Source organism: Adiantum capillus-veneris, chromosome 7 (assembly GCF_014529385.1).
Source record: "Adiantum capillus-veneris isolate H3 chromosome 7, ASM1452938v2, whole genome shotgun sequence".
Taxonomy (NCBI): Eukaryota; Viridiplantae; Streptophyta; class Polypodiopsida; order Polypodiales; family Pteridaceae; genus Adiantum; species Adiantum capillus-veneris.
Genome location: NC_140937.1, coordinates 60,033,642 through 60,052,969, shown reverse-complemented (window position 1 = coordinate 60,052,969; position 19,328 = coordinate 60,033,642).

Genomic DNA, 19,328 nt, shown 5'->3' with positions numbered 1-19,328 from the left:
CGAGAAAGAGGACACCCTCTTCTCCATCTTCTTCATCCTCTTCCTCTTATGAAAACTATGATGAAGATGACAAAGATCAAGACAAGAAAAAGGCGAGAAAGAGGTCACCCTCTTCTCCACCTTCTTCAAATTCTTCACCCTCTGAAGAAAGTGATGGTGCAACCTTTGAACCATCAAAAAGAAGAGGCCATAGGAAATCCTATGCCGCATGGAAGAGGTCGTCCAAGTTGAAGAAATTCAAAGAGGGAGGGAAGAGCATCTCTTTCCTTACCTATGATGGTACCTTTGGTGCTACGGACAAAGTCTTGGCCTTTATCCAACAATTCAATGCGGCGTTTGGAGATGAGGGCTTCACGGAATCCTCTAAGCTACGCCATGTAGCTATACACTTTCAAAAGTCCGCCAGACAATGGTGGTCTAGCCTACGAGCCAACGGTGAAGCTCCACGAACATGGAAAGCTTTAAGAGCTTCCATTATGAAGCAGTTTTTGGCCACCGATGCCAAAGACAAAGTACTCACCGAATGGCGAAGCTTAAAGCTCTCTCCCAATGAATCTATCCACAAATATGTAGACAAGTTTTGGGACCTACAACTCAAAGCCACTGTCTTCAAAAAGTTGGATTTTGGAGAGAAAAAGCAACAATTTTGTGTAAGCTTAACCGAAGAAATGGCGGAGTATGTCAACTCCCAAAGACCACGTACCATATCGGTGGTAATACACCACACTATGGTCGCCTCTCGAATCAATTTCCAAAAGGGGGCAAAAAGAAATAATAAGCCCCCGAAAAATAAGGGTTCCAATGAGCCTAAGGGGAAGGACAATGTCCAAAAGTCTCCTAAGGGCAACTCCAACAAAGCTAAAGAGAAGGGAGTTTACAAAGGTAAGAATAAACTCTCTCCTGAAGAGCTTGAGCGTTATCGTAAGGATAACCGGTGTTTCAAGTGCGGCGAACAAGGGCATGCGTACCGCGCTTGCCCCCAAAAGAACAACCGCCAAGATCCTCCTAGAGCTTCCTTGGTTGAAATCCAAGAGGAGGAGACTCACCAAACTCACCACAAAGGATCTCCTCTATGCCATGCTTGGGGAAAGGTAAGAGAACATGATGCTTTTATTCTCTTTGACCCTGGTTCTACTCACAATTTTATATCTATAGAGTTGGCCACCAAGCTTGGAATACAATCCTACGAGATGGGAGATGTCCTACCCGCAGACAGTGCCTTCAAGGGGCAAGAAGCTTCAGTCACTCCCTTAATCGGGAAATTGAGGATTCATGTCCAAGGCTATGTGGACAAAGAGTACTTCTTTATCTCTCCTCTCAAGCATGAGGATGTAATCCTAGGGGCACCATGGTTTGACCGCCTGGCTGCCGATGTTAAATTTCCTGAAAGGAGAATCTCCTTTAAGTTCAGGGAAAAAGGCATGTATATAGATGCTAAGGAAATGGGTAACACCATCCCCATTGTACATACACCAACTTTCAACAAGTCAATAAAGAGCTCTATTTCCGTGTACATGATTTTTGTTAAAGACTCTCAAAATGAACCTAATGCTTTAGCAAAAGAAAATAAAAGCAACCAAAAGGAATTAGAGTTATCCAATTTTCTCAAGGGGTTTCAAGATGTTTTTATTGACGACATCCCTTGTGAGCTACCTCCTAAACGAGGTAATGATGACCATGCAATTGAACTTCTTCCAGGAAGTTCACCGCCTAATAAACCTCCTTATAGAGTTTCTCAAGCTCAACAAGAGGAGATTATGCGGCAAGTGCATGAGTTAGTTGAGAAGGGTATGGTTAGGCCAAGCTCATCTCCATTTTGCTCACCTGTGCTATTAGTGCAAAAGAAAGATGGCACATATCGTATGTGTGTCGACTATAGAGTACTAAATAGGATCACTATCAAGAATAGGTTTCTCGTTCCACGGGTAGAAGACCTATTTGATAACCTACAAGGATGGACCTACTTCAGTAGGATTGACCTAAAAAGTGGCTATCATCAAATAAGGATAGTTGATCAAGACATTGTAAAGACCGCATTTCGTACTACATTTGGTCTTTACGAATACATTGTCATGCCTTTTGGCTTGACCAATGCACCAGCCACATTCAACCGCTTGATGGAGAAGCTATTCAGGCCTCATCGAACCTTCACTGGAGTGTTCTTTGATGATATTATCATCTACTCTAATTCATTGGAGGAACACAAGCAACACCTCCAGGTAATATTTCAAGTTTTAAGAGAGAATAAACTTTATGTTAATCGAAAGAAAAGTGAATTTTTCTTGCAAGAGATTCAGTATTTAGGTCACATTATCTCTCAAGATGGCATCCAAATGGATCCATCCAAGTTAGAGGTAATAAAAGGATGGCCTAAACCAAGGAATCTTCATGAACTAAGAAGCTTCATAGGTATGCGTGCATACTATAGACGCTTCATAGAAAAGTTCTCACAAATTGCGGGACCATTACATGACCTAACAAAGAAAAGCGTTAGGTATACATGGTCTGCTAAGGAGAACAATGCTTTCGAAAAGCTTAAAGAAAAGCTTATCGCTCAACCTGTGCTTACACTATCGGATCTCTCAAAACCATTTGAGGTCCAATGTGATGCTTGTGGTGATTGCCTTGGAGCTGTTTTGCTCCAAGAAGGGCACACCATAGGCTATGAGAGTCGAAGGCTCGACCCTGTTGAGCAAGCTCTAGGCATATACGAAAAGGAACTCCTTGCAGTTCTACATGCCTTAAACTCATGGAAGCACTATTTATTGGGGACTCCTTTCATTCTGCGAACGGATCACCAAAGTCTTAAGTACTTCATGACACAGACCAAGCTCTCCGACAAACAAATGAGGTGGGCAAATTTCCTTTCGCAATTTCATTTTCATATTGCTCACATTGCTGGCAAGCATAATCAAGTAGCTGATGCACTCTCAAGACAGCCAAGAGTGAATGCGGTTTCCATAGCAACTCACAATGATCTATCTTCAGTGATAGATGAGTATGCTATTGATCCCGATTTTAGAGATGTGATTTCAGCCCTTGCATTAGGGAAGAAAGAAGAACCATTTACTTTACAAGATGGTTATCTTCTCTATGGCAATAGACTATGCGTTACTAACTCACTACGTGAGAAAGTAATGTATGAATCTCATGCTCCACCTTATGCGGGGCATAGAGGGATTCAGTCTACCTTAAAGGGAATTGAAACATATTTCTATTGGCCTACCATGAAAGTGAGCATACAAGAGTATGTTTCCAAATGTGTGGTATGCCAAAAGACAAAATTTGATAGAGGGAAGCAACTTGGATTGCTTCAACCCTTGCCAATCCCTAATTCACCATGGGAGAGCATATCCATGGATTTTATCTTTGGATTCCCTAAGTCTATCCATGGGAATACGGGAATATGGACGATAGTAGACAGGTTCAGTAAACAAGCTCATTTTATACCTGTCAAAAAGACTATCAAAGCCCATCAAATGGCAACCCTCTTCATTTCACAAATTTTCAAATACCATGGCTTGCCAATGTCCATAGTGTCGGATAGAGATCCTAGAATGACCAATAATTTCTGGAAGGGTCTCTTTGAGAATTTAGGGACAAGGCTAAATTTCTCTTCGGCCTATCATCCACAAACGGATGGCCAAAGTGAAATAGCTAACCTAACCATTCTCGATCTACTAAAAGCCTATGTAACGGAAGTAGATCAAAGATCCCAATGGGAGAAGTACTTACCCTTAGTGGAGTATGCTTACAATAACACTGTACATACTTCCACGGGAAAAGCACCTTTCGAGGTAATTGAGGGAAGATCAAAAAGTCCCTTGCTACTTAAGGTACATGGGAAGATCTTCTCTGCAGATGAGTATAGCCGAGACCTACAAGACTCTTTCCAAAAGATTAAGGATGCTATCTCTATCTCACAGCAAAGGCAAAAGGCTGCTGCTGACAAGCATAGAAGAGCCCAAGCCTTTAAAGAAAACGATTGGGTCTTGTTAAAGTTTCCCAAGGCTCGATTAAGGCACACGACGGGCAAGAATCCTACGGGCCACCAAAAGTACTATGCTAAACTAGCAAAAAGGTACTATGGTCCCTTCCAGATTCTTAGGCCAATCAATGACATGGCCTATCAACTTAAGTTGCCCAATCATTGGCTCATACACAATGCTTTTCATGTGAGCCTATTAAAGCCTTACAAAGGAGAGCCACCTCAAGAACCAACTATTGAAGACCCACCGGAGATCGAGGACCAAGAGGAGGTGCTGCAGCCCGAGTCCATTCTCCGACATGAAGACAAGGTATTAAGAGGCGGTAAGACTATCCGATGATATCTTATTAAGTTTAAGAATCATCCTTTTGAAGATGCTAGATGGATGCAAGGCATAAAATTAAAGGATAACCTAAACCTTGTCAATGCTTACAATGCTTCCCAAGAGTAAGCACATGTACAAAATGTTAAAAATGAACAAAGTTTTTGTCTTATAAGACTCTCTTTTTCTTTATTTGTGCACAAAAATAAAGTAGTATGCATGCTTAGATCAAGTTTGTGGAGACGACGTCTCCCAAACACCAAGTAGAGCTTGTCACTCTACTATGGAAGACTGATAGGACTGATGTGCAGACATGCTTGCGGCAGCCTCAGGCTCTCAAGCGCCAAATGGACTAGTCATCCATTGTGGAATGATGTCGTAGGGTAACATAGGGATCCTCTACCCGCTAAGAAAAGGACTCATGAATATGCTTTATCTTCTCTACACCATAGTCGAGGACGACTATGATTTCAAGAGAGAGGTAATGTCATAATAATCAATATCTAATTCTCCTAAATGATTTTCTCATATTAAACTGATCATTTAATGTGGGGAAGGCCAGGGGAGAAAAAGCTAGAATATTGGTTAAGCTAGCAGACCGGCCACAGTAGGGATCCAAAGGAGGGAAAATAGGGATCCAAAGGGGGGGCCATCTGCAAAAGAGCCATGTGCAACAATGGGCTAGAAAGACCCTAAGGTTCAGCCCATTAAGACTTCCAAAATGCTAAGGTTCCAAAATTCAAAGGTTGTGTCCAAAGGTCAACCCTAGGGAAAATTGGATGCTTTGTGTGTGCCCTAAAAGTCTTTGCACATCCCTACATGGGAGGGGGCAAGCCCTAAAGGTAGGGGATGAGAGAGAAAGCCACACACACACACACACACACACACACACAGGCTCCCTTTACACAAAGGGAATGAGGGACACATGTCAGCTCCCTAGGCCAGATGCCCACAAGGTGTGCCCAATTTCTATTGGATGACCCTTGAAGTGGACCAATGAGAATTAAGCTAGACTAAATCTAGTTTAATTAATTTAAAAACATTTAATAAAAGAAACCAATGAGAATTAAGTCTCCTAAAAGACTATTGGGCAGTCTCCCAAGGGGTCCAATGAGCATTCAGGAGCCCCATGGCTTGCCTGATTCCTATTGGCCAGGAGGCAAAGGGGTCCAATGAGAGTTTAGTTTAATTATTTGATTACCTAAAGCTCTCACAAAAGGGGAAAGGGGGACACATGTCAGAAGGCTATCACTTATGCTGCTTAATTGTAATTGGTTTGACTTGGGGAGGGCCAATGAGGCTTCAGCAAGAGCAATTAGCAAGAGGGCTCGCCCAAGAGAGAGAGGGGGATGATTTTTGCAAGGCATTAACACACACACACACACACACACACACACACACACACACACACAAGCTCATGTGTGAAGAAAGAATACTCTATCTCCTCCCAAGCTTTAATGGAGAGCTCATCACCTACTCCAAGCTTGTGAGATAGAAGCCTACATCAACACTCTCTTGGCATGTGGATGCAAATCCAACCAAGAGCCAAGCTTCAATGCATGCTCATCTTCTCTACCAAGCTACTTACTAAGCTAAGCTATGCTAATATGAGTGATTATGTGAGGAGATGTACATCTTTCTCGTAAGATACTCCTTCTTCCTCTCAATCTACTCTCATACCCTGCTAGCTCTCACCATCTTCAAAGGTGTGTGAGGTCTTGGGTCTGAGAACGGGGATAACTCAAGTTGTGTTTGATTAAGTGTTTTGCTTAGTGCATGAAGCTTCCATCTTCATTGCACTAGCTAGTCTTGAAGGAACACAAAGAATTGTATTGTACAATGTCTCTCTTGATGGGAGAAACCATAATACAAAGCCTTTTGGAGGGGGGACCGGCTCCATGAAAATCCGGTTCTCAACTGTTGTCAATAGCTTAATTTCTCTCTCTTTTGAAAGTATTGTTGATGCTATCTAACTAGGTGTTATGCTTTTTGTTGCTCTCTCCACTCAAGCACTCTTGTAATTCTCATTAGGAATCTATTCTAATGAAATTCCCACTATGTCCATGCTAATTTCCTCTACACATAAGTTATTAGGCCATTAATTGTTACAGTGCTCCTCGCACACATTCACCAGATCCCCATCTACATGCAAGAGAACAAATTCCTCATACCTTGAGCTGTATGAATCCGTCTTCCAAGTCATATCCGCATCCATTGAACTTCTATCACCCGCTTCTACCCATTAGGAAAAATATGAACCCCAAAAGGTCCCTTTAGCTTAAGGGGTGTTTGAGCATAAACCAATAGGAAGAGGGTGGTGGCCATAGCTATATCCTCTCAAAAGGTAGGGTAGTAGAGGGCATGGGGGCTTATTTGTTCATGGAGGTAGCCATGAAATTGCAAGAGGAGTGGAGGGTTGGCATTGCACTGTCTTTAAGTTGATGTGATAGATCAATGTAACCGGCTCTAATGCCATGTTGTAAAGCATTCTGTTTAATGGAAATTCAAAACTTTTTTGTCGTTATAGTATCACCTTCATTGATTAATTTTTATAGATTTTGTTTGGGTGTTTGTGTGTGCACCCACGTGTGTTTGTATGTATATCAAAGAGCTTTGGGATGGTATCTTTTTCTGCAGTGGGCCATGGCAGGGTGGGGAAGAAGGGGGGGTGTATATAAAGGGTAGGGGCTTCTTATTTTTATGTCAACACTTGAGAGTGAGACGGAGAGAAAGAGAGAGAGAGAGAGAGAGAGAGAGAGAGAGAGAGAGAGAGAGAGAGAGAGAGAGAGAGAGAGAGAGAGAGAGAGAGAGAGAGAGAGAGATTGCCATGGCAGCACATGCTAGCGCATCCTCCTCCCATGCAACAACATCGTTGGAAGAGCCACACACCCCCTTTTGTGGTTTCTTCCTTTCTTAGAGGACACTGAATATGTTGGACACAATGATATTCACGGCTTCTTTACCCGCACAGTGGATTTAAAAAAACATTCAACTCCACAATGACACTTTTCATGACATTATAGAGTATAAGCATGTGCATATACTCAAGTATGTTGTGAACTTTGAAGACAACACCATATTGTGGTTGCCATGTGATCTGCTTTGCTATGCAATGTTGAGATAGGCATGTCCTTCTTCAACGACTATGGGAAACACCTCTACATGTGCATACCTTTTGCTGTTGACATTTAGCCTATGAGTTGTAAGCTTCTAAGAAGGGCTACATGGAGAGTTGTCAGTTATCCGTGAACTTTGAAGACAACACCATGTTGTGGTTGCCATGTGATCTGCTTCGCTACGCAATGTTGAGATAGGCATGTCCTTCTTCAACGACTATGGGAAACACCTGTACATGTGCATACCTTTTGCTATTGACATTTAGCCTATGAGTTGTAAGCTTCTAAGAAGGGCTACATGGAGAGTCATCAACCTGATAGCCACTCCAACTTTGTACATAAATAAAGCCCAAGCCTATGTTGTATATACACTATGAAAAAGTATTATTATCCCCTTTTTTGTGTATTGAGTCTATCTTTTCAAAAGTGTGTGTACTTCTCTCTCTAACTGTGTAAGCTATGTCTGCGCACACACACACAAACCTCCTTGAGCACACAGACACACACCATCAGTCCCAACAATTGGTATCAGAGCTAGTGAGCATCACAACAAGCTTAGCAATCCTATTAGCATCACACAGAAGCCCAATTTGTTGATTTTCAAGTGTATTAATCACTTGATAAAGAAGCCCAAATCAGCCCCTTAACCGAAGAAAATTGAGAGCATGGCTTGAAGTTGCTTTGATCCGAGCTTGAGGATGTTTTTCCCTCACTAAGGTGCTCTCTTCTACAACTTAGGATCATGCAAAGCTGACTCATTTCAGCTTATCACCTTATTCGACGACTTCGGCTTCGCTTTGGAATCTCTTCCCGGCCTTGGAGATTCGCCGATCAGCCCCTTCGGATGCACTCGCAGCTCAAAAACGACCTCTCTTGCAATACCTCATCGCGGGATGGCTTCAAGATCACCAAACTTCGCTTTAGACGGCAACTGCTCATCTCAGCAACTCTCAAGTCTCGTTTTCTTAGTACATAATGCCTTTTTTTGAATTATAGTAGCCTTTTGAACCTTTGATTGGCTAGTGGAGCTTCATACCAACATACTACAAAAATCCAATAATTTGCAAAGCTCCCATTATAGTCGTTTTGTTGATTTAAACCTGCGAGTTTACGCACACTCGAAGTGGCAGCCAAGCTCGACATCGACAACAGGCTCGACTTCGTCACCCAGCTTGACATGGTCAATATTTTATGGTCGTTTTGTATTCGATCAAGCTTCTAAGCTGTTCGAACTTCAAAGCGTGATTTTCCAAGGCACATGCACACTTCCACACATGTAATTTAATCACCACTTGTGAAGAGAGGGTTCACGCAAGTGAAGAGTGACTTCAGACTTTCAGCTTCCGATCATTGTGTACAGGGCAAGACACTGCCATAGAGAGAGTCTCTCTACTGGGAAGACCAAGTCCCTTTCTGTGTATAACCATTTTGCACCATGGGAGAAAAAGGGATTGAAAATTTTAATGGGGATGGTTTCCATACATGGCAGACAAAGCTACGTGGATACCTTATGAAAAAGCAGTTATGGTCTGTTGTAAAACCGAGAGTAAGCGAACCATCCACTTCTGCTGAAGGCACTCTCACTAGGGCCCAAATCGCACAAGAACAAGCTAAAGATGAACAAGCACTCATCATAATTATCACATCACTCCACGATAATTATGTGCACTTTATAGATAGTTGCACCATTGCAATCCAAGCATGGGATACTCTGGAACATAATTTTGGTGCTAAACAAAAGCAAAGTAAGATTAGCTTAAAGAAAAATCTTTATAAACTTACTATGCTTCAAGAGGAGAATGTTTTAAGCCTCATTAACAGACTAATGAGCACAATCACTCAACTCACTTACATTCAATGCCAAATCCCAGAAGAAGATCAAGTCGCTGTGCTCCTAAGTGCTCTACCTAAAATTTTTGACAACATAGTCACAGTCTTAGAGCAAAAAGAACCCATACCTTCTCTACAATATGTTACAGGGGCAATCCATGAAGAAGAAAAGAAAAATAAGAAGAAATCTAAATCAATGGGAGGAGCTTATTTTACATCGTCGTCATCATCATCATCATCTAGGGTGTCATCATCATCACCTAGATTAAATAACAAGAAGTGTATGAGTGTGGAAAGCCTGGACACTTCTCCAAGGACTGCTACAAGAAAAAGTATTGTAGCAATTGCGGCATCAAAGGTCATCCACCATCAAAATGCCAAGGAAGAAACAACAAAGACAAAAGGAGAGTCAATCTTGCAGAAGAAGAGGACGGAGATGTAGCTCAAAAACCAGAGAATTGTCTCCATGTGTGTGCCGCCCCCAACTACTTTTGCGAGTGTAAATGGTCTTCCACCTTCTTTGTTTAAGGGGAGGATCTCTTAGTCTGTGTGACACCATGTGATAAGACCACTCAGTCTGTGTGACTACCATGGTCTGTGTGACTATTAGCATGTGTGTCTTTAGGTCTTGATCCAGCTTCATTCAGTATAGTCCATGCCTAAGGGGAGGATTGTTGAGATAGGCATGTCCTTCTTCAACGAATGTGGGAAACACCTCTACATGTGCATACCTTATGCTGTTGACATTTAGCCTATGAGTTGTAAGCTTCTAAGAAGGGCTACATGGAGAGTCATCAGCCGGATAGCCACTCCAGCTTTGTACATAAACAAAGCCCAAGCCTATGTTGTATATACATTATGCAAAAGTATTATTAGACCCTTTTTGTGTATTGAGTCTACCTTTTCAAAAGTGTGTGTACTTCTCTCTCTAACTGTGTAAGCTATGTCTACACACACACACAAACCTCCTTGAGCACACACACACACACCCCATCATCCCCAACACGCAACACTACATTTTCATAGAGACTATCCCGCTTTGAGGCGATTGCAAAAGAGGCGAACCACTTTCGCCAAGTGGCAAAGGAAGTTGCAGACTCCTTCAAGAAGCACAAAATTGGGCAATATTTCTTGTCCAACATTGCCACTCTCTTCTTCTTGGTCAATGAGGAGCCCTCCTTGGAGAAGATGGAGATATCGCATTTGGCATTGGGTGGGGTGTTTCTGGATCATTAAAGATCCCAAGGCCACTCTATACATGTCCAAAGTGAGCGAAGATTGCAAGCTGCCAAATATCCCCATGGCTTGGAAGAAGCAGCTGTAGTAAGAGAGCAGATTGCTAGCACCTCTGAGGTGCCCAACTGTGAGAGTCGTGACCCTGCTGTGCAATTCCCGAAGTGGAGCCATCTCAGCATCATAATTATAGAAGATGAAGATTATTTATTCTTACATGATCTGGAAAATGCTTTTAGTGTCCAACTAGATGAGTGTCTTAGCCTCATATGCACCAACATGGAGTTCCCCCAGAAGCTACAAATGACAACCTGCTTCCATAGGGGCAATTTGTTGCTGACACAATTGCACTAGTGACAGCGGATATTCTAGCTGCAGAGAAGAGTGAAGTCACGGATGAGGAGTTCATTGCTACACAAGCTAGGGTTGTTGCCAACCAAACTCCTATCTGCCCCGATTCGCATGGTTTGCGGATCCCCCGTAGGTTGATGAGAGAAAATCCTCTATCAAACTTGAAGCCACACCAACTATGGATGATGAGGATAAGCAACAAGAGGTAATGCTAAGCATCTTGTACGTTGATAATTCAATCTTTCACTACAACACGTCACGCGAATACCGGCGCGTGTACCGACGGGATTGAGTTTATTTTTAAAATGAACTAAGTCGGTATACGTGTCGGTATCCGCCTCGGAATCAACACGCTTATATACGCGTCAGTATATTAAGCGTCGGTATAAACGCTTGTATACACGTCGGTATAAGCGCTGAAATACGCGTCCAAATAAGCTATTATATATGTGTCGGTATAACCCTCTGAATTGACGATTATATATGCGTCGGTATGTTCGTCGAAATACGTGCTGGAAATTATAGGTCGTTTCTGATGCGTATATCGGCGCCTATACAAACGCATATAGCAGCGCCTATACCGACGCCAAAACCTGCAAATTCTTTTTAGGCAGAGAGGACTGGCTGTTGCTGCTGCATATACTGCAGCAATAGAAACCAACTCTCTCTGCCCAAAGGAAGAGTGCAAAAGCAACCGCACTTGTAATGGAATTAGCCTATTCAACTTGAGAATAGCGGAAATTAATGAGAATACTTTCGAGAAATAACTTTGTGAGCATAGCGGGTAGACATAATTGAAGATAGCAACATAATCATAGCAATTAGTTAACTTGGCATGAACAATACTTTTGCAAGAGAGAGAATTTAGAGAACATGACAACAGTTGAGGACCGGATTTATGTGGAGCTGGTCCCCCCTCCAATAGGCATTTGTATTATGATTTCTCCCATTAAGAGAGACTTGTTACAATACATTCTTTGTGTTCCTTGTGACCTAGGTGATGCAATGAAGATGGAAAGCTTCATGCATCACAATCATAGCATAACATGAACTTGAAGAAAGATTTAATTGTCCCAAGCCTCAGTCCCAAGACCTCAAACACCTTCGAAGGTGGAGAGAGCTAGCAGGGAATGAGGGTAGGGAAGAGGAAGAAGAAACATTTCATAGGAGAAAGAACTAGTTCCTCACTTATCATACTCTTGTTGCTAGCATACATAATAGCATAGTAATGAAGAAGAAGGAGATGTCAAGCTTAAGCACTGAAGCATGGCTCTTGGTTGGATTTGCACTCCATAGCCAAGAGTGTTGGTGTAGGCTCTCAACCTCTACTTGCTTGGAGAAGGAGAGGGAGCTCTTGCACTTTGCATAGTACACAATGAGAGTGCTTGTGAGTGTGTGTGGGTGAGTATACCCCCTAAGAACCCCCCTAGCTTGCTTGGGTCGACCCCCCCTTGTAGCTCATGCTTGAAGCTCATTGGACCCCTCCAGGCCTAGCCAATCACAAGCAGGAGCCATTACAAGCGACATGGGTAGCCTTGGGACAAGTGTCCCCCTTTCCCCTTTGAGAGAGAGGACTTGATAAATGCTAAAACAATTAGATAATTCATGTAATTTATCATTGGACCCCTTTGAAGCCTAGCCAATAGGCTTCAAGCAACACATGAAGGTAACATGGGTAGGGGCCTGACATGTGTCCTTGCTGCCTCTTCAAGTTGGGGCTTCCCTTGTGTGTGTGAGTGGGTGTTCTCTCTCTAGCCCCTAGGAAAAGGGCTCGCCCCCCCTCTTGTAGGAATGCTTTTGACTTTAGGTGATCAAGCACCTTACTCACCAAGCATGACAAAGCACTTGAACTAGGGGGTGTTCCCACAAGCATCTCAGGCAAGCTTCTCAAGGCACCTCAAGTACCTTAATCATGCAGCAAGTCAAGCACCTCAAGCATGGAGCCAGTCAAGCACCTCAAGCATGACAAACACCTCAAGCACGACAAGCACCTCAAGCAGGACGAGCACCTCGAGCTTGGGCCGGGTTCCCACCTCAAGCTCAGCCCTGGCTTACCTAAGGTCAAAGGACTTTTACACACATTTATTGGAGGTCTTCAATGAAGCTAACCCTAAGGTCTTATGCTCCATTGGTTAGCCTTGCTCTTTGATAGACCATCTCCCTTTTGGGCCCCTTTACCATTGGCCCCGTGTTGAGATAGATCTATAAGCACATATCTATATCTTAACACTTGTTCTCGTTTATTCTCCCACATTAAGTGATCAATTTAATATGAGAAAATCATTTGGGTTGGTTAGATATTAGATTTTATGACAGCACTCCACCTTTTCGATTTTTGGACAGAGAGAAGTAATGAATGTTGCCGCATGTGCTGTAGGCAGCAAAAAGCAACACTCTCTATCCAAAGAAGAAGTGAAAAATCAATTGTACTCCACTTATGTGCAGAGAAAGCTAGTTGCTACTGATACATGTACTGAAGAAGCATAAACCAACTCTCACTACTCAAAAGAGGAGTGCAAAAGCTACGACACTCCACCACTCTGTTTCTCGCTAAAGAGCGAGTTCAAGAACTGTTGATCAAGTACTTATTCAACATTACAAACCATAAGCATAACCATAAGCATAAAACAATAAGCATAACCATAACCATAACCATAACCATAACCATAAGCATAACCAAATCTTTGTCAACCCTACATAATAAGCATAACCAAGTTTTTGTCAACCATAAGCATAAAACAATAAGCATAACCAAGTCTTTGTCAACCATAAGCATAAAACAATAAGCATAACTGTTACCATATACATGTGGTAGTGATGTGTGTGAACACACTAGGACCGCCGGGGCATTTTTTCCCTCTTTAGGAGGTTTTTCCCCCGTGCATTGTATATACGCCCATCACTCTAGGGCTATCTATCTTTCCATTGCACACTAAGTAACACACTCTCTATTGTGTGCCTTGAGCTTCCTTCGTCTTCTCCAAGATGTGTGTGTTTTTCTGCAACCCTAATTCCAACAATTGGTATCAGAGCAGGTCACGTCCTCCCGGGCTTAGTCGCCAGCTGCTCCAGCACACGTCTGCTCACTTTCTCCGATTTCAGTGAGCTTTGGCGAGCGTTCATAGGTCGACAAAAATTTTGGGAAGCTCGAAGAGCTTGGTCTGCTCAGAATTTTGATTTGGGCTCATTTCGGCCTCCGTTTCCACTACAGGCAGTACTGCACAGGCTATTTCGTCATTTTGTGCAGATTTTCTGTCAGTGCCGTTTTCTGCATAACAGGTGCCTTATAGTCTTCTACGGTTTGTGCTATATAGCACAAGTTGTTCCCGCTCCATTTCTCCTATTTTCGGGCAGTTTTCACATCAGGTGCAGCATTTACCATGGCTGACAACAACAACACAGATGTGTTCAAGATGTTTGCTGCTGAGGACAGGTTGGATGGGGACAACTACCCTATGTGGGCTTATATGATGCAACATGTTCTTGTGTCAAAAGGTGTCTGGAACATTGTGCAGGGCATTGATGTACGTCCTGGTTCTGAAGATGTAGGCGATGTTGAGGATGTTGCAGGTCTTGCTGCAAGGATTGCAGCTGTTAGAGTTGTTTTGCCTACGGCAGAACAAGCTCGTTGGGATGTTAAGGATGCGCAGGCTCATGCATTGATTGCGTTGTCTGTGAAGCGCACCATTATTCCTCACATCCGTTCAGCAAAATCTACAAAACAAGCTTGGGATATTCTAGCAGGTCTTTATGCAAGCTGCAATGAGGCTAAAATTGCTTTGCTGCGTAAAGAGCTAGAGTGGAAGATTATGCATGAGGAAGATGATATGGACACTTTCCTTGCTAGTGTCAAGGATATCAATGAGCAACTCATTTCTGCAGGTGAAGTCATTTCGGACAGTTCCCTTGTGCAGACTGTTCTTGATGCCTTACCAGATTCCTACCAGACTTTTGTTAGTACTTGGAGACTGATGACCCAAGGAAATCCTGAAGTTGTCAAGTTTGATGCATTATGCACATTGCTGTTGCAAGAGTCACTTTCTAGAAAAAACAGGACTAGGCAGCGTGCAGTTGAATAGGCTTTTATTGCTTCTCAAAGAAAGGGTGGTAACAGTAATGCAGCCACTTCTTATGGTTCTGCTGCGAGTGGCAAAAATTCTGTTCCTAATGCTTCTGCTGGCAGCACTTCGTCTGGCAATTCTGGTGATAAGGGCAAAAAGAAGATGCGTTGCCATTATTGTAAAGCCAATGATCACTTGATCAAGTCGTGTCCTAAGTTGAAGGCCAAAGAGGCTAAGAAGAAAGAGGGTGGTTCCACTGCAAATGCTGGTTCCACTACAAATGCAGCCATTGTTGAGTCTTCTGTGAAAGGAGATTGTGATGCTGATGTTGATGCAGAATGGGCTTTTAGCGCAGAGTGCACTTACAATCCTGCTGTCCATGATGCATGTTTGTCAGTTGCTGCAGATTCACATGTGTATTATTTCGACAGTGGTGCTACAAAGCACATTACCTCACATCGTGAATTGTTTACCTCTCTCGAGTTTGTCCCTCATGGGAATTCAGTCACTTGTGCCAACAACGCCTCTTATCCAGTTCATGGAGTTGGAAAGATTGTGCTCACTGTTGCTAATGGCAGTTCCTTCACACTTGTTGATGCACTTTATGTACCTGGGATCAAGAAGAATCTCTTGTCTGTATCCGCACTTGCTAGACTTGGACTTGTAGTCAAATTTGTGGATGACAGATGTACAGTTCATGATCTCAGTTTTGGTGATGAAATTGTTGCATCTGGGCTTTTGTGCCGTGGGCTGTATAAGCTCACTTTGTATGACAAGTGTGGACAAAATTTTGCAAATGCTGTTGCAGATTCAAGGGCTATTTCAGATGCAAAACTTTGGCATGCAGGTTTTGGTCATCTGAATTTTGCCAGTTTGCCGCGTTTGCAGAAATCTGACATGGTTGCTTCTTTGCCGCCTCTTGAAGCACCTGTCAAACATGTTTGTGAAGGCTGTCTTCTGGGTAAAATGCAGCGTTCTAAGTTTCCAAAGGATGGTTCAGTTAGGGCCACATGCAGGTTGCAGCTTGTGCATAGTGATGTTTGTGGGCCCATGCAAACTCCGTCCTTGGGCAATTACCTGTACTTCGTGACTTTCATTGATGATTACTCCAGGCATGCATGGGTATTTCCGCTTAAAGCGAAGTCCGAAGTTTTTATGTGCTTCAAACAATTTTTGGCTATGGCTGAAAATGTCTCAAAATGTACTATGGGCACCCTCCGTTCCGATCAAGGGGGGGAGTATATGTCTCATGAATTTAATGCATTTCTGGCTAGTCATGGGATAAAACACCAATGTACAGTGCCTTATACACCTCAGCAAAATGGTGTTGCTGAGAGGAAAAACAGGTCACTAACGGAAATGGCACAATGTATGGTCAAAAGTCAAGCTTTGCCGCATTCTTTTTGGCTTGAGGCCATCATGTGTGCCACTTATGTACTTAACAGGTGTCCTACGAAAGCTTTGCAGTCTATTACTCCATATGAAGCATGGCATGATAGAAAACCTTCTATTGAGCACATGCGTGTTTTTGGCTGTTTGGCATATGCTTTGGTGCCACAAGTGCAACGCAGAAAATTGGATGATAAGGCTGTCAAATGTATTTTTGTTGGTTATAGTGCTGAAAGCAAAGGTTACAGTTTGTATCATCCGCAAACAAAACGTATTCTGGTTTCACGGGATGTAGTGTTTGTGGAAGATTCTGTTCAGCCCTTGCTGTCATGTACTAGAGACAGTAATGTAAGCTCACAGGACATTTATGACACTTTGTTGCCTCTTTTCAGTGGTGGAAATACGAATGTAAGTTCCAATGAGGCAAATGTACAGCCTATGGGGGTTTCTAAAAATGTTTTAGAAAAGCCTATCACTGATGCAGATGTACATGATGTACTTGATGAGGAAAGGGCTGAAAATGAGCAGGCTAGAGGTATGCCAAAATGGCTGGTGCACACTTTGCGTGACAGTAAATTGGATGCACCTTTATCTAGTCATACTCGTTCAGGCTCTCGCCATGCATCTTATGCATCAGATTGTTATGCTTTGGCTGTGTCTAGTTTACATGATGTTGAGGAGCCTCTGTCTTTTGATGAAGCACAGAATTCAGAAAATTGGATTGCTGCCATGAAATCAGAATATGATGCACTTATAGAGAATGACACATGGACTTTATGTGATTTGCCTCCTGGCAAAAAGGCCATTGGTACGAAGTGGGTTTACAAGTTGAAACGCAAGCCGGATGGTGAGATCGATCGCCATAAGGCTCGACTTGTTGCAAAGGGTTATGCACAACAAAAAGGCATAGATTATGAAGAGACTTTTGCTCCCACTTGTCGTATGACTACTGTGCGTTTTCTATGTGCATTGGCAGCTCATTTTGGTTGGGATGTACATCAATCAGACATTGTTACTGCTTTCTTGAATGGTGACATATTTGAGGAAGTTTATGTAACGCAGCGTCGCGGTTTTGTCATAAAAGGACAAGAGGACAAAGTGTGCAGATGTAAGAAGGCTTTGTATGGGTAGAAGCAATCTCCTCGTGCTTGGTATGAGAAAGCTGACACTCATTTGGTTAAACGAGGCTTTCGTAACAGTCCAACAGAAAGCACATTGTATGTAAAGCATGAGGATGATGTATTTCTCATTGTGGTTCTTTATGTTGATGATTTGTTGATCACTGGACCAAATGAGAGACATATTGCTGAATTTAAGGCTGATTTGAATGCTACTTTCAAGATGAAAGATTTGGGGCTGTTGCATCATTACTTGGGTATACAGTTTAAGCAGTGTGATGGTGGTATTGCCTTGTGTCAGAAAAGTTACATAGAGACATTGCTATGTAAGTTTGGACTTGAGGATTGCAAACCTATTGCCACTCCCATGGAAACAGGTTTGAAGTTGAGTCTACATGATGCTGGCGATCCTGCTGATGTCACTCTTTACCAAACTGCTGTTGGCTGCCTCATTTATGTATGCAACACGAGGCCAGATATTCAGTTTGCAGTCTCGCAGGTCAGCAGATTTATGCATAGCCCAGGGTCTAAGCATTGGCAGGCTGTCAAGAGGATTTTCTGCTACCTTAGTGGCACTTTACATCTTGGCTTGTTTTATCCCAAGGGGGGATCATTGCCGCCAGACTTACATGCTTTTTCGGACTCAGATTGGGCTGGTTGTTTTGACACGCGAGTGTCCACAAGTGGTTTTTGTTTCATGCTTGGCAGTTCATGTATATCATGGTTGAGCAAGAAGCAACCTACTGTGGCCACTTCGAGTTGTGAGGCTGAGTATAGGGCAGTCTTCACAGCTACGGTTGAGTGTGTATGGCTCAGACGCCTTATGGCTGACTTGGGTGTTGGACAGGACACTGCCAACACTATCTACACTAACAGTCAGAGCGCATTGGCAGTTGCGAGGAACCCAGTTTTTCATGCTCGCACAAAGCACATTGAGGTGCATTACCACTATGTCAGGGAGAGGCTCTCAGCAGGAGAGATCAGCTTGGCTTATGTGCCAACACAGGACAACCTTGCAGATCTTTTCACAAAGGCATTGTCTCGTGAGAAGCTTGAAGCTTTCCGCAAAGCTTTGGGATTACTCCCCTTTGTGGACTGATCCTGTCCTCAGGGCATGGCACTTCCCTTTACTCATGTGCCAGCTCTCGTTCACCGCATCACTCCAGGGGGGATTTGTTACCATGTACATGTGGTAGTGATGTGTGTGAACACACTAGGACCGCCGGGGCATTTTTTCCCTCTTTAGGAGGTTTTTTCCCCCGTGCATTGTATATACGCCCATCACTCTAGGGCTATCTATCTTTCCATTGGACACTAAGTAACACACTCTCTATTGTGTGCCTTGAGCTTCCTTCGTCTTCTCCAACCTGTGTGTGTTTCTCTGCAACCCTAATTCCAACAATAACCAAATCTTTGTCCACCATAAGCATAAAACAATAAGCACAACAAAATCTTTGTTAACCATAAGCATAAAACAATAAGCATAACCATAAACATAACCATAACCATAACCATAAGCATAACCAAATCTTTGTCAATCCTAAACAATAAGCATAACAAAACTGAATTACACCAACAATCGGGGAAGTCCGTCTACAACAAGTCATACCATAACTTCATTTACCAATCCAAAACCATATCATAAATTGATTACAAACACTTGAGCAAGAAGAATTTTCATGACTTCATTACATAACTCAATCCATATATAATCACAACAGATAACAAAAAGTAAAATCATGTAACTATAAGTGTAAATGTCGGTATATATACAATCATGAATATACACAAAACTAGCTACCAATACAAATCTATGAACTATGTCCCTCAAGGCAAGGCCTCCCAATCGACGGCCTCTCCCTCCTCCGCTAGCTGTGTCAAAAGAGCTACAAGCCCATGCTTGTAGCCATACTTATCCTC